The following is a 14,188-nucleotide window of genomic DNA, read 5'->3' on the forward strand; positions in this document are numbered from 1 at the left end:
TACTGAACATTATTTAAAAAAAATATTCTGAAATAAAGAACCATGCTATCTGATCATCATTTAGTGGAGCCCAGTGACTACATGAATTCTACCTGGAGGCCACAAATATGGCATAAAAAAACCTCCCACTACAGTTTTGAAATATACCCAATATGCTGACAGTCCATAATTATTAATTTGGCCTTTCAAATACCTGAACCTTAGGAAAGAATGGCCCTCATAAGGTATACATAATATTTAATTTATGGGAAGTTATGTGATCCTTTCTATATTAATACAGGGCAATTAATGTTTTTTTTAAAGGTTTTTTTTTAAGATTTTATTTATTCATTCATAGACAGAGAGAGAGAGAGAGAAAGAGAGAGAGAGAAAGACACAAGCAGAGGGAGAAGCAGGCTCCATGCAGGGAGCCCGATGTGGGACTCGATTCCTGGTCTCCAGGATCAGGCCCTGGGCTGATGGCGGCGCTAAATTGCTGAGCCACCCGGGGCTGCCCCCAGGGCAATTAATGTTAATGTATTTTATAGCAGATCACTTGTTGTCCAGTAAGGATTTTCATTGTCTTCATCTTTCCTAACATAACCTGATGGGATTAATTAAGCCAATTGGTGCATGGCATTTCCCCAGACAACTATTATTGATCTAGGGTAGGGCACAAAATTGAAGTAGGCCCAGGCAAGCCAAATAAAAGGATTTATAATGCGTTATGAAAAGAACTTGTTAGAAATGCAGACTTTCAGGCCCTACCTCAGACCTAGTCTGATGGTTAGATTTATGTGTCAACTTGCTAAGCAGTGCCATCAAGATATTTGGCCAAACAGCAGTCTAAATGTTGCCATGGAGGTATTTTTTAAAGATGTGATTAATATTCGAATCAGTGAACTTTGATTAAAACTTTCATAATGTGATTGAACCTCATCCAGCCAGTTGGACACCTTAAAAAAAAAGACTGTGAATGCTACATTACTATTTGTGTTAAAACATCTCATACTAAGAGACATAAAAATCAATGATCTTAGCATTGTTTCACATCCATTTTCAATAACCATTTTAATTGGCTTTGATTTTTAAATGTCAGTGGCACTTTTGCATTTAACCTAAAATGCAGAATGTACTTTCTGTTTCCAATGCATTATTTGACTTATCATTTAAGATGATTTAAAAGTACCTGCAATGTACCATCTATAATTAGAAATCACTATAATAGAAGATTTTTTTCCTATTTAACATGAGCAGCTCAAGTGTGGTAAGATTCATTTATGATATTTAGCTATTATTAGGGATCCAGAAATTAACTGCCTGGTACTACTTTTCCATCACTTTCATAAGCCCTTCTTCCTTCTCTATTTTGGAACCATTAATTAGTGGTATCAGTAGGTGATCTCTCCTATTACATCCTGTTTTAAAATACCATTGATCTACAGATTAAAGTATACTATAGTGTACTACATTGCAGTATAATACAAAAAAATGGTTTTTTTCATCAGGTGATTGGGATAATTCAGATCAGTTATTCAGGAAGGTATTAAACTACTTAAATGTGACCCATCCAGTTTTTAATCTTAATGTAATCAAATCATATTTTATAATAATACAATCATGGCTTCAATTTTAAATATAATGACAGGATAGAAAAAGGGAAGTTTAAGATAAAAATATTCATCCTGAATAATAAGAAAAAGTAGATACTTCAGTTATGTTAATGACTCAATAGCTGTACTTGCATGAAAATTAGTCTCTGAAATGGTCACGATAACCTTGGTAAATAGATTTAGTAATGATTTATAGACCTGAATTAGAGTTTTGATTTTATTAGTAAGAATATGGTTGATTCTTAAAATCAATGTAGACTGCTTTACAAATGATTTGTTTAAATCTAGGGACCCATAAAATCTTCATCCGCCCTTCACCACACTTGTCATTTTCATAGTAGGGATAAATCTCACATTGTATGTATATAAAAATATTTATATAGTAATACTGCTAGGAAATGCTCTCAACCAACATTATAATTCCTTTTTGCAACCTGATTTATTTAGGACTCAACCTAATATCTTACAGAACCCAGATTTGTGGGCTCACATGAATGAATTATAGATTCTGATTAGTTTACTTTTATCTCCATAAAATCCATTCATCTTACTTCACAAAAGTCTTCGTTTTTTGCATTGTACATAGTCATATAGAAATGAATATGTACAGAAAAATCACCTTTAAATCCCCAGTCAAATACGGAGGAAAGAAATGGTGCATCAAGGTTTCGACTGTCATTATGCAGTGCTTAATAACCCCAAGGACATGTGCTTTTCAATGAATACAAATTACTATGGATAAGAAAAGGCTTATGTAGACTAATTGTTTAAATAAATAATAGTTCCATATTCTTACAATAGAAATTTTTAATTACAGTGAGAAGAAGATTTGCACCAAATATTTTTCTATTTATACTTTGACTGAAATGTGCTAATTTATTTAAAATAGGTAGGCCTACTGAGCCATCTACTATTTGTAATTTGCTACCTATGCATCTGGAACTGTGCTGTGAGTCAGAAGAATCCAGAGAAACAGAAGAAATAATTAACTTATGCAACAAGATTTGAAAAAAACCTTTCCCTGTTGTCTTAGAATTTCACCTAAATCATCAAATCTGAGGACAATGAATGACAGATGCCTTCAACTTCTGAAGAGAAGCCCTAGACACACTAGAAAGAGAGACCAGGGGATGCCTGGGTGGATCAGCGGTTTAGTGCCTGCCTTCAGCCCAGGGCTTGATCCTGGAGTTCTGGAATAGAGTCCACATTGGGCTCCCTACATGGAACCTGCTTCTCCCTCTTTCTATGTCTCTGCCTCTCTCTCTCTCTCTGTCTCTGTCTCTGTCTCTCATGAATAAATAAATAAAATCTTAAAAAAAAAAAAAGACAGAAAGACAGATCAAGATATAATCAGGTTGCTCCATCAATCTAACTGCTTCCTTCATTTAATGCAAGACAAGGCAAGAGAGTAATTAAAGGAATTTTCTTTGACAGGATTGGTAACATTTAAGACTGCCTGTCTTTCCCCCTTACTTGCCCAAGTGAGCCACAGATGGAACAGGAAGTACTAAAGAAGGCAGATTGAAATCTTATGTCCCAGCAGGATATTTGTAGAGAAATTTGTTAGTCTGTTTTCTGCTGCCAGAGGAGCACAGTGAAAGAATATTTCAGAAAAAGCTTTAAATAAGGCCTCTGGAATTTGTGGAGTGTTGAGACCAATGGTAATATGTTCTATGAAGCAAAGCCTCGAAAAACAAGAGCCGAGCTGGAGTAACCTACAATGGCAGGCTGAACAGAGAGGAAAGTGGGAGTAGCATTTGAATAGAGTGTTTCCTCTTTCATCAAAGTATCAGAATTTGGTGGTATTGAAAGCATTCCACTAAAAAAGGCTGCCTGTTGAGTGAGGCATAGTTACCTCCTCACAGTTGTCTTCAGTATGGAGCAGCTGAGAGAGAAATGACACAGATTAGCCAGAAAATGCAACACTATCACCAGGAAATGGAATGTTACAGCAGGGAAGAAAGTACAATGGTTGCCTAAGAACCTAATAAATGGCACACAAAAAACATCATGTTGGTTCTGCTCCAAGGAGGGGAGGGAAAGTCTAATTGCCATGACACTGGTCATATCTGTCTTCTTCTAATCATGTACTCCCTTGTCCCTGACCATGATACTGGAGAAGCTAAAATCCACACAGGAGTGGTAGATGATGAAGATCACTGAGATAAATAACAGCAACAATAACAAAATCAGACCCACTTCCCTTTGCCCAGTATAGGTCCTCTATCTCCCACCAGGCCTGAACTGGGGAAGGAAGAAGAGATGTGAATTGGATCTGAGATGGAAGGTGATTAAGCTGACCCAGATGCTCTGGAATCCAGAACTAGACTGAGAGAAGTATTCGGACAGCTGTGCTGTGTGCCTGAAATGCTACCAATTAGAATGGAAGAAATATCACTGCACCTGGTGCTAGTGATAGGAAAAAAAAGAAAACAAGAAGGTTTTCGGATTCTGTCCTTCCACATTCATCCCATATAATACATCAAGTATACTTAAGCATAACAGAAATTCAATAATGCTCAGGAAGATACCATTTCAAAGTAAAAAAAAACTGGCCTTTCATCTATTGGAGGTACCTAGAAATATACAAAAAGATATGAGCATTTTCATTCACCATATTTAAATGATATGTATGTGAACACTTAACTACACACATACTACAACTTTTTGATAAAGAATTAAAAAAAAACATATAGGAAAACTGTGATTTGATCATGAAAGCTTTCCAAACATCTTCTCACTTTCCAAACATTTATGTCTTCTGTGTCATGCAATTTTGAAGTGAATTTTGTATAAATCAGCACTGACACTACCTGTTAGTTACTGTGACTCACAGTAAATTCTAACCTTCCTGAAAAGACAGATAGTTGGATTGGACTAGAACAGGAAGGGGAAAAAAGCAGTCTGAGGAGCCTAGCATACATTTTTTTAAAGATTTTATTTATTTATTCATGAGACACATAGAGAGAGGCAGAGACATAGACAGAGGGAGAAGCAGGTTTCCTGGAGGGACACCGATGTGGGATTCGATCCCAGGACCCCAGGATCACAACCTGAGCCGAAGGCAGATACTCAACCACTACAGCCACCCAGGTGTCCCTCTAGCATAGCTTTTCTTGACAAAAAAATATGTATAGATCTTAGATTTTCTTGACAGCAAAATGTGGTTAATGGTTAATGGTTTGGATAGAGAAATGTGAAGATAACAGAAGAGAATTAATAATATTTGCTTATGAATTAATGAATTCACCCATTCTTTCATTCAAAAATATACTTGAGTTTTTAGTGTGTACTAGAACTGTATTTTACAGTTATAGAAAGTAGAGCTAGGAGTCCCTAATAATCTTATAATTTTGAGAAAAAGCAAAATGTAGAAAAACAAATAGCCACCAACAATACACAAATGCTTTTTTGTGTGCACCTATGGGTGCACAAACACACAACACACACACACACACATTCAGAGGTTTTTCTAAAGTTATGTGGCAATCTAAGATCCAAAGAAACTGTGCTAATGAGTGACTCCTGTATGGAGAAAATAATCTTTAAACTGAATCTTGAAAGGTGACCAGAAATTACTCAGGCAGAAAGGGAGTAGGGATAAGCCACCTGAGGTATTTGGAGGTGAGAGTAGAGCATATTTAAAAATACAGGCTTGAAAGGAAGGAAGAAGACCACCTTAAGCAACACCTGAGGTATGTTCAAAGCAGGAGCAGCAAATGTAAATGGAGGGAATGATCAAGAAGGATACTTTTTCAAGCTTTCAGGGCCTACTTTGAGATAGTGAGAGAAAGGCAAAGTGAGTGGAGCTCAAAGAGCACTACTCTCCAACCACAGAACTTTACTTTCAGGTTTTACACATATCTGTTACTTTCCACCTTAGATTTTGGTTGAAGTGTTCAGCAACAACAACAACAACAAAAAAAATTAGGATCCGTGGATCTTTAAAAATAACAGAAGGCACATGGACAGAATAAAACCGCCAATAATAGAAACAATACCAAAAGAGTAAAGAATGCTAAGTCACAACTATGATGAACTTTCAAAACTATTGATCATACTTGAAACTCTTCTCCCTTTGTTTTTTTTTTTTGTTTGTTTGTTTCCTGTTCTCCTCTTATCTTAAACTGCTTTTGATATTCTCCTTCCCTGACAACTTTTCTTGAACCCACACTCATTCCTACATTCATTGTTTCATTAAGCATTTTTGGCTACCAGAAAAATGTAAAATTTAATCAGCACAGCTCTACTCGTAAGGAACTCCCAGCCCCCATTACAGGACCAGATAACCTACAGCAGGATATGCCAAGTGCCATGTGGGTTGCATGAATAAACAGCTTTGATTCCTAGAGAATAAAACAACTGACCTAAAAGAAAGAGCATGGTCTCTGCATCAAACAGCACTTACATTCAAATCTCATCTCTGCCATTTCCTAGCTAGGTGCTCTTGCCTTTTTTCAATTACCAGCTCTACTTATACCTCAATTTTCTCTGGTGTACAATAAGGAATAATAGAAGGACCTGCCTTATGGCATCACAGTGAAGACTGACTATGATTCAGGACATGAAGTGCTCAGCAATGTGCCTGCCACAGATAGACACTAGCTAAGTGATAATGATGATGATCATAACAGAGAGATGGAAGAAGAAGAGGAGCTAAGGGAGCAGGGAAAGTGGAAGAATACGGAATGTTCCACAGAGACAATGAAGTTTAAGCAATGTCTTAATCAACAAAGAGAAGTTCACCAGTTGAGTGAGGCAGAAAAGGAATTTTCAGGCAGAGGGACGATGCTGTCCCAAGGTTGTCTCTTCACGTCACCCTATCCATGCTCTTAGAAACGACATCTGCCACTATTATGGCTTACACTCTCTCCTTGGCTAATGCCTCCTACAGTTATAAAATAATATTTCTTCTGAGCTTCCTTTCTATTGGACCTCACTATTTTGATGTCCTATAGCCACCACAAACTAAATACTTGAAAAGTAAACTCAAAATCTTTCTCTCTCCCCACTCTGTTTCTCCTCTTCCCAAAGCTTCTTAGAGAACACAGAAATTTCAACACTGCCATAGTCCTGTTCTTCCCTTGTCACTCTGCCTTCTTTATTTAAATCATCATTAAGCTATTCTCCTACATCTAGAATTTCCTTTATCCAGCAATTGGACAATTATGTTTATTCATTGACACCACAAAAATTATTTGGGTAACTAAAAGATGCCAGGAATTCTTTAATGTGCTAAAAAATAAATAATGAATACCTCTGAATCATTGAGGCATTTCTTTGTGTTGCCACAATGTCATCTTTGCAAAGCTAATCATGTCAACACTTAAAACCCTCAATCAACTGTGTTGCCTACAGACTATGCCTCAGTACAAATTCCTTAGTATGTCATAGAATGCCTTCATATTGAGAAGCCAGGCTATTTTAAAGACGCTTTTGCTAAAAATCACTCCTTTTTCAAATAACTAAGCTACACTAAACTTCTTTCCAATCTCTGAGCATTTCATGCCCTTTCTGGCCTTTGCACATGGTCATTATTACTTCTGCTCATCCCTCCATATCCATCTGAGGAATGGTCCAACTTTTAATAACTAGTTTATTATTTTCTCTATGAAAATAAAATTGGTCAACTAATGACTTTCTACTGTGCCCTCTTCCAGCTTTAGTCCTATCACTATGTGTCAAATCCTTTATACTTTATTTTCTGACTACTTACTGAGTTTATTGCTTTTGGATTACCAAGAGAAAAATAATTCTTTACATCTCCTTAGAAAACCTATTCCTTTTTATCTTGTCCATATTTTATGCTACCCTGTTCACATTCAAATACTACAGTCCCATGTGACAGATTTAAAACATATAGAGAATGACCTAAATTGAGCCACATCTAGGGAGATTTCTAGAATAATAGAGCACTTTTTTCTCCTTCTTTTCCAACATGAAATTTCTGAAGCAAAATCAATCTTATATATTGAACCAACTCAAATATTAATTATAAGTTGAACTAGAATTAGTATAAAATATCCGAAAATTAAATAATCATTTAGCTGACTATGTGACCATTCAACTCTGTTCCTAAATGCATTCTTCTAATTTCTTTACATGAAGGAGATTTAATAACTGAAATTTAATCCCCATGCCGTGCATACATACCAATACTGAATTCATTTGCTCATTCAACAAATATTCTTTAGATAATTACTATGTTGTAAGCACATTTCAAGGCCTGGGGCATATGAGGCTAAATAAAATATCTTTGCTTCCAAGGCATTCATAGTCTACTAGAAAATTGAGAAAAGGAACACCAGATACAGCATAATATTGTAACTGCTATGAAGGAAGTTTATATGGTAAACTGTGTTGTCCAGAAGCTGAACTTCCAAGGAGAAGACATGTAGATGGAGAGATGTGCATCGGGAAAGACAGATGTCTAGCATGTGCAACTGAGTAAAGACAGAATAAGTGCTCAAATAACTCAAGATAGGTATGTGTGTGAGCTTAAATGTAGAGTTCCTCCTGAACTGTAAGTTCCTAGAGCTCATAGTTTTCCCCACAATTTATTTAGTAGCAGATACTCAGCAAATATTCCTTGAATAGATAAACAACTGTCCTGTAAGAACTAATAAAAATTGTAGTTCTAAAATTACTTGAAAATTATATGATATGGGATTAAGTTCTAGGACTAGGAGTAGCAGTGTTTATACAAATGCATGTTTTTATACTTGATCTTGAAGGTTTGCTTGGACATGGTAGATTATAAATTTTTATTTTAAAGATTTTATTTATTTATTCATGAGAGATACAGAGAGAGAGAAAGAGAGAGGCAGAGACATAGGCAGAGAGAGAAGCAGGCTCCACGCAGGGAGCCTGATGTGGGACTCAATCCTGGGACTCCAGGACCACGCCCTGGGCTGAAAGCAGGCACTAAACCGCTGAGCCATCCAGGGATCTTGGTAGGTTACAAATTTGACAAATGATGCTACAATAGAGAAAATCAAGAATATTACACAAAAGTCATTATGAACTATGATTTTTTTTCCCCAGACAGAATTAGAATGCTGTCAAGGTAGAACTAGATGAGGCAGATGCATACCAATGCAGGGAAAATAAATAAATGAATGAATAATTAATTAATTAATTAATTAGATATGTAAAATATGAGTATACATACAAATGTGTGTATGTATATATACATACAGATATTTCTCTTAAATGTAATAAAAAACAGAGTTGTTTATTATAAGCCTTATAGAGTGGTAAAGTGATGATGTGGAAGAACTTGTGTCCTCTACAGTTCAGACTGAGAACATTCCTATAATGCCAGGCAAAGTTGGTTACAATTCCTGCTTTTTGTGCACTAATGTAGTACCATTACTGCTCTCCTTTCCTTTAAAACTATGAAATTTTAAAGATACCCACAGGGCAACAGGCAAATCCTTATTACTGTTAAACTCATTGGGAAGAACGAAGTAGAGTAGCATGGAAAGAATATGGATACTGGAGTCAGTTAGACCTGAGTTAAAATTCTAGATCTAGACTGAATGACTTTGGGTAAAATGAACCCCCATTCCCTTATTTCTTCTCATAGTTCTGGCTAACTCTAACTTACTCTGTAAGTTCAACTATGGTCACCACTGTAAAACCTTAGTAGGTCCCAAATGGAAAGCTATTCTTCCCAAGCTCCAATACCTATCTCCTCAGAATTTGCTTCCCTAGTTTATGAAAGGACCTGTCTCACACCCTACTTATCAAATGACACTCCTATGCCCTTGTTGCTCTTGTTCAAACACTGCATCTAATGTACATGAAGAATTCATGCCAAAAAAAAAAAAAAAAAAGAATTCCTGCCAACAATATATTTTTTAAGATTTTATTTATTCATGACAGACACACAGAGAGAGGCAGAGACATATGCAGAAGGAGAAACAGGCTCCCTGTGGGGAGCCTGATGTGGGACTAGATCCCAGGACCCAGGATTATGACCTGAGCCAAAGGCAGACACTAAACCACTAAGCCACCCAGGTGCCCCACCAACAAAATTTCTGAAAAAAATTCTGATCAATTCTCATGAACTCTAGCACCACCACTTTCATCTAAATTCCCATCATTGCCTGGACACCAACACCTCCTATCCAGTCTCTTAGTCTCCACTCCTGTCATCCTGCATGTTTGGCTTTGTATGACAATTAGAGCCACCTTCTGAAATATACAATTACATCACTTCCTTGTCCAAAATCCTCCAAAGTTATCCATTCTAATAATAATAAAAAAATCCAAAGACTTAACAATTGTCTCCCAGACCCTATATATGCCACACTTGGCAAATTCGCAAACACAATTTCCCATAGTCCCCTCCTCACTCAGCCTTTGCCAGCCTTCTTGCTCTAATTTGAACAACGCCAAGCACATCCTAACCTCAGGGTCTTTGCATTGACTGTCTCTGCAGATCTCTCCTCAGATCTCCACATGACTTGCTTCCTCTTTATATCCAGGTACTGCTCACATCATCTCCCCAGAGAGTCCTTCCATGACCCTTCATCAAGAACGAAATAAATGAGAATCGTGATCTCCAGCCCTGTTTCCTGTTACACTGCTAACTCTTCCTCATCCGTACCTGATAGTATATACATCCACGTACTTGTTTATTACATACCTCCCCTAATGAATAAAAATATCCAAGATAGCAGGAACCACTTCTTTTGTTTACTATCTCAATGCTAAACATAGTGCTTTGCACATAATAGCTGCTTGTAAATGCTTGTTGAGTGAATCAAGTGGCCTCTGAATTGTTTCTTCATTTCTCCTCTGAAGGTCCATTTTGGTGTTCTCTATGAAATATGTTCTTTGTAACCAGCGTATCTTTGTTTTTCCCTAGCCTCATGATGCATCTGTTTACTTTTCTATGTCTATCACTAGCTTATATGCCCTTTAGGGTCAGAAGACTATGTCTGTTTTGTTCACCATTGTGTGTTCAGTGTCAATTTCAGAATCTATTATATAATAAATGCTCAAAAAATATTGTTGAATAAAATAGTGGTTGATTTTAGTGTCCAGGACCTGTTCAGAATGAAATAAATAAGAATCATGATAATAATACCCCACATGTTCTTATTTTATGCAACTTGAAACTTCTTAACTAGTGTCTGCTTAAGGAGAGGAAAAAGCTGATTAAGAAGTAGATATAGGTGTGAAAACAAGCCATTTGTCATTTCTATTTTAATTTCAGAAGACACAATCAACTTAATTTAGATTTATCGTCCATAGTGTAGTAACTCTGAGACAAGGACGATGCCTGCAATTTATTTCCAGCATGCCAGGAAGTATTTTCCCAGCCAAGGAAAATAGCAGGCATTAGTGGCATTGTATTTATTTCTCTTCCCTTGTTCTCTTATCTTCTCTTTACCAACGGGCACTTAAAAGAAGCATACTTTTAGTTTAGGGCTGTTCTAATATATTTGCATTCAACACAGGACTGAATTTAAGCATTTGTGCATAGAATACTATTGACTAAATAGGGAAAAAAGAAAGTGGTAAATTACTTTGTGTTAGAAAAGCAGTTGCTAACCCATTAGGAGAGCTGTCAAGAGATTACACCATTATTTTCAAAAGTAGAGATAGAAGATGATCTTAAACCCAATAAAGAGCGGAGATAAATGACTGTCAATGCAATGAAGTAAAATCTGAACTATAGGTGCATCCAACACTGTATCATTTTGAATTGCTGTTCTGGGTATGTATTGAAAGCAGCAATGTGTTCCCTGGAAAGCTATCTGAGTTTTACATTAGCTTATGCAGAATTAGTGTGTGGAAGCTTGGGGGATGGGGTAAATGTTAATATAAATGACTAAAATTACAGATTCTAGAATTAGCTCATGCCCTCTGAACAACGTAAGTATTCACTAATAAAATTTGGGAAGAAAAAACATTATAGTGGTCAGTTAGGTCATTAAAGTGTATGTCAACAAACCATTTCAATCCGAACCAGGGTTCCAGGAATTATTGTGTGGTGAGATTGATGTAGGAACAAGTTAGGGGCGGATGAGACTTGGCAGGGAAAGATAAGGGAAAGTTCCCAGAGTCGGCTCCTACCCATCCCAAGAAAACAGAGATAAGACACTAAAAACAGAAAAAATAAACCTGGCTCCCTAGCTCCAAAATGTTGGGACATAGACCCCTCTTTAATGGCTACTAAGTAATCACAGAAAGTCACCAGACTACAAAAAATATGTCATTAAGGTGTTATCAATAGTCTCTGCTTAAACCAAGGTGGCACAAGAACCTCAAGACCATGGGCTACCTGACTAGGCTCCCAGAAGCCTTAGGTAGAGAAATATTATGGAGGAGATATTAACCAGAGAGAAGGAAACACCTTGTTTGGGCTCGTGATATTTACAAAAACGTCTTGTTTGTTATTATGATGGTTGTAAGTCCACCAGGTTTGTTCTAAATATCCATCCTGATATTGACACAAAATTTATCAAATTCCCTAGTCAGTTTCCTATAAAAGACAGACCATAAAAGCCCTCAGTGGCAAACCTGTAGGGACCCCTCTCACTTTTGAGAGTTTTCTTGTATCTCTTCTTAATAAACTTCTATCACTTTGCTCATTCTCTGTTGTCCGCAAGATTTATTCTTAGACTCTGTGAGACAAGAATCAAGCTCCCCTCTATCATTTTGGTGCTGAAACCCAGGACCACTCCCATCAAAGGGTGAGTAAATGCAGACTCTATCCTTTCTTTCCTGGGAGACAGCTCTCCCTTGGATAACCTCTTCTTGTAACAAAAAGCAGAACTGGGCACCTGTCAGTCAGTTAAAAGTGAATAGCACTGGCTGCTGGTCTTAAAGACTCAGGTGACAGGCTTCTGGAGAAAGGTTTGGTCACTCCCCCTTCCTCAAAGAAAGGGAATGTTCTGGCTTTCTGAATTGGCTTCCTCCCTTCCTCCCCCCCCCACCCCCCCCCACCCTCCCCCGCAGGGACTTTGCTAACTATGGGGCCATGCTTGCAAATGGATCTCAGGTATTGAAACTGAAAGGCAGCAAGGGTGAGGAGAGGAAAACTTAACTGAAATTGGCTAATGATTGGATTGTCTGAGCAGGCACCATGGGGCTAGGAATGCAAGTGAACCTACACGACCAAAGGATGAGGGCTCCTGCAAGAGAGCTCAGAAGAATAAAGTCATTTATAGGATTCCCTGCTAGCCTAAGGTTCATCCAGAGGACACACATAAGGACTGGCAATTAAGCACTCTGAACCTATCTTTAGGTTACCACTGGTGGCCTTGGGATCTCCAAAACCCATAAAAGGATACACAATGAACAAGTGGACTATTTCAGATTCACCATTCTCTATTTGCTATTAATACCTTTTCTTTCCTATATAACACTCTCAGAAGAGTTTACTTTTGGTCTCAGACTTTAGTGAATCCTTAGTCATTACCTACCTTTCTTCATTCAAAAACTCTTCAAGAAAAGCAGTTTTCATTTTGAACATATTGGAGCACACTTGGAGACTACAAAAAAATTGTGTGTGTGTGTGTGTGTGTGTGTGTGTGTGTGTGTGTGCATCTCTCCCTCTCTCTCTCCTAACACCAAAAAATAAGTCCTGTTAGGCAACTGAGTGGATGTAGATTCTGGTTGGTTAGAATTTTTCTAGATCTCTAAATATTTGACATTTCGAATCTAGGTAAAACTTTGAACTTATCTATAATATCATGCTATAAATCTTTTGGTTGGATTCTTGAAAATATTTAAGTGGTCAACAATGCATTATTTCCCTGAAGGTAACATATTCGAAATAAAGTGTTAACTACACCATATAGCAATAGAAACTCTGTGGAAATCAGAAAAAATGCATTAACTCCTTCAAAATTAATGAACTTCCTTGTTTTATTTTTCTGGCAAATACCCTTTCCCTCTCTATCTTTATATTCCAAAATGTTAACAGTTTATACATAATCACATAGTTAATAACTTCAGATCTTATCCATTTGATAGTAATGTGACAAATGCTATTAAAAAGGTTAGTTTATGTCATCTTTTGTACATGTGTCTATGGCATGAGTCCAAAAGACAGTGGGAAACATTTGATATCTTCAATATATATTACTTAATTATCAATAGGCCTTCCTGAAAGAACGTATGTGAATATCTGGAGGCAGCATATATGGAATATTTGATGAAACTGTGGTACGTAGGTATTATTTTTATCAACTTCAGCCACTCAGAGTCTCTTATTTTCTTAGTTATAAGCTATCTGTAATGTTACAGAAGATATACTTTTACGTGTTAATTTATATTCTGGTGCATACTTGCATATAAAAGCAAATCATCAAACTTAACAAAAAAAAAAAAAAAAAGAGAGAGAGAGAGAGAGAAAGTCCCCAGAAAGTTACAATTATATAGCAACAAAGTGATGAAAGTCAACATTTGTCAGTGCTGTCATATAATGCCACTGCGAATCTTGTAAATCAATAGGAAATCATTGTTTACTTGTTTTATTTTTCAGTTCCTGACATTATTTGAAAAAATGTATTTTAAAAAATTCTTGAAAGACCTAAAGAGGCCAAGAAGGATGTAACCTCAACCCATCAAATCCA

General features: G+C 36.8%; 1 long non-coding RNA gene across 1 annotated transcript in view; it reads left to right on the forward strand.

Annotated features, from left to right (window-relative positions):
* Positions 1-2,723, forward strand: part of LOC119873909 — a 54,795-nt gene extending 52,072 nt beyond the window's left edge. Inside the window, exon 3 of the long non-coding RNA XR_005366761.1 lies at positions 2,482-2,723. This is a non-coding gene — a long non-coding RNA (uncharacterized LOC119873909). The remainder of the gene's footprint in view (positions 1-2,481) is intronic.
* The last annotated feature ends 11,465 nt before the right edge of the window (positions 2,724-14,188 follow it).

Source organism: Canis lupus, chromosome 11 (assembly GCF_011100685.1).
Source record: "Canis lupus familiaris isolate Mischka breed German Shepherd chromosome 11, alternate assembly UU_Cfam_GSD_1.0, whole genome shotgun sequence".
NCBI lineage: Eukaryota > Metazoa > Chordata > Mammalia > Carnivora > Canidae > Canis > Canis lupus.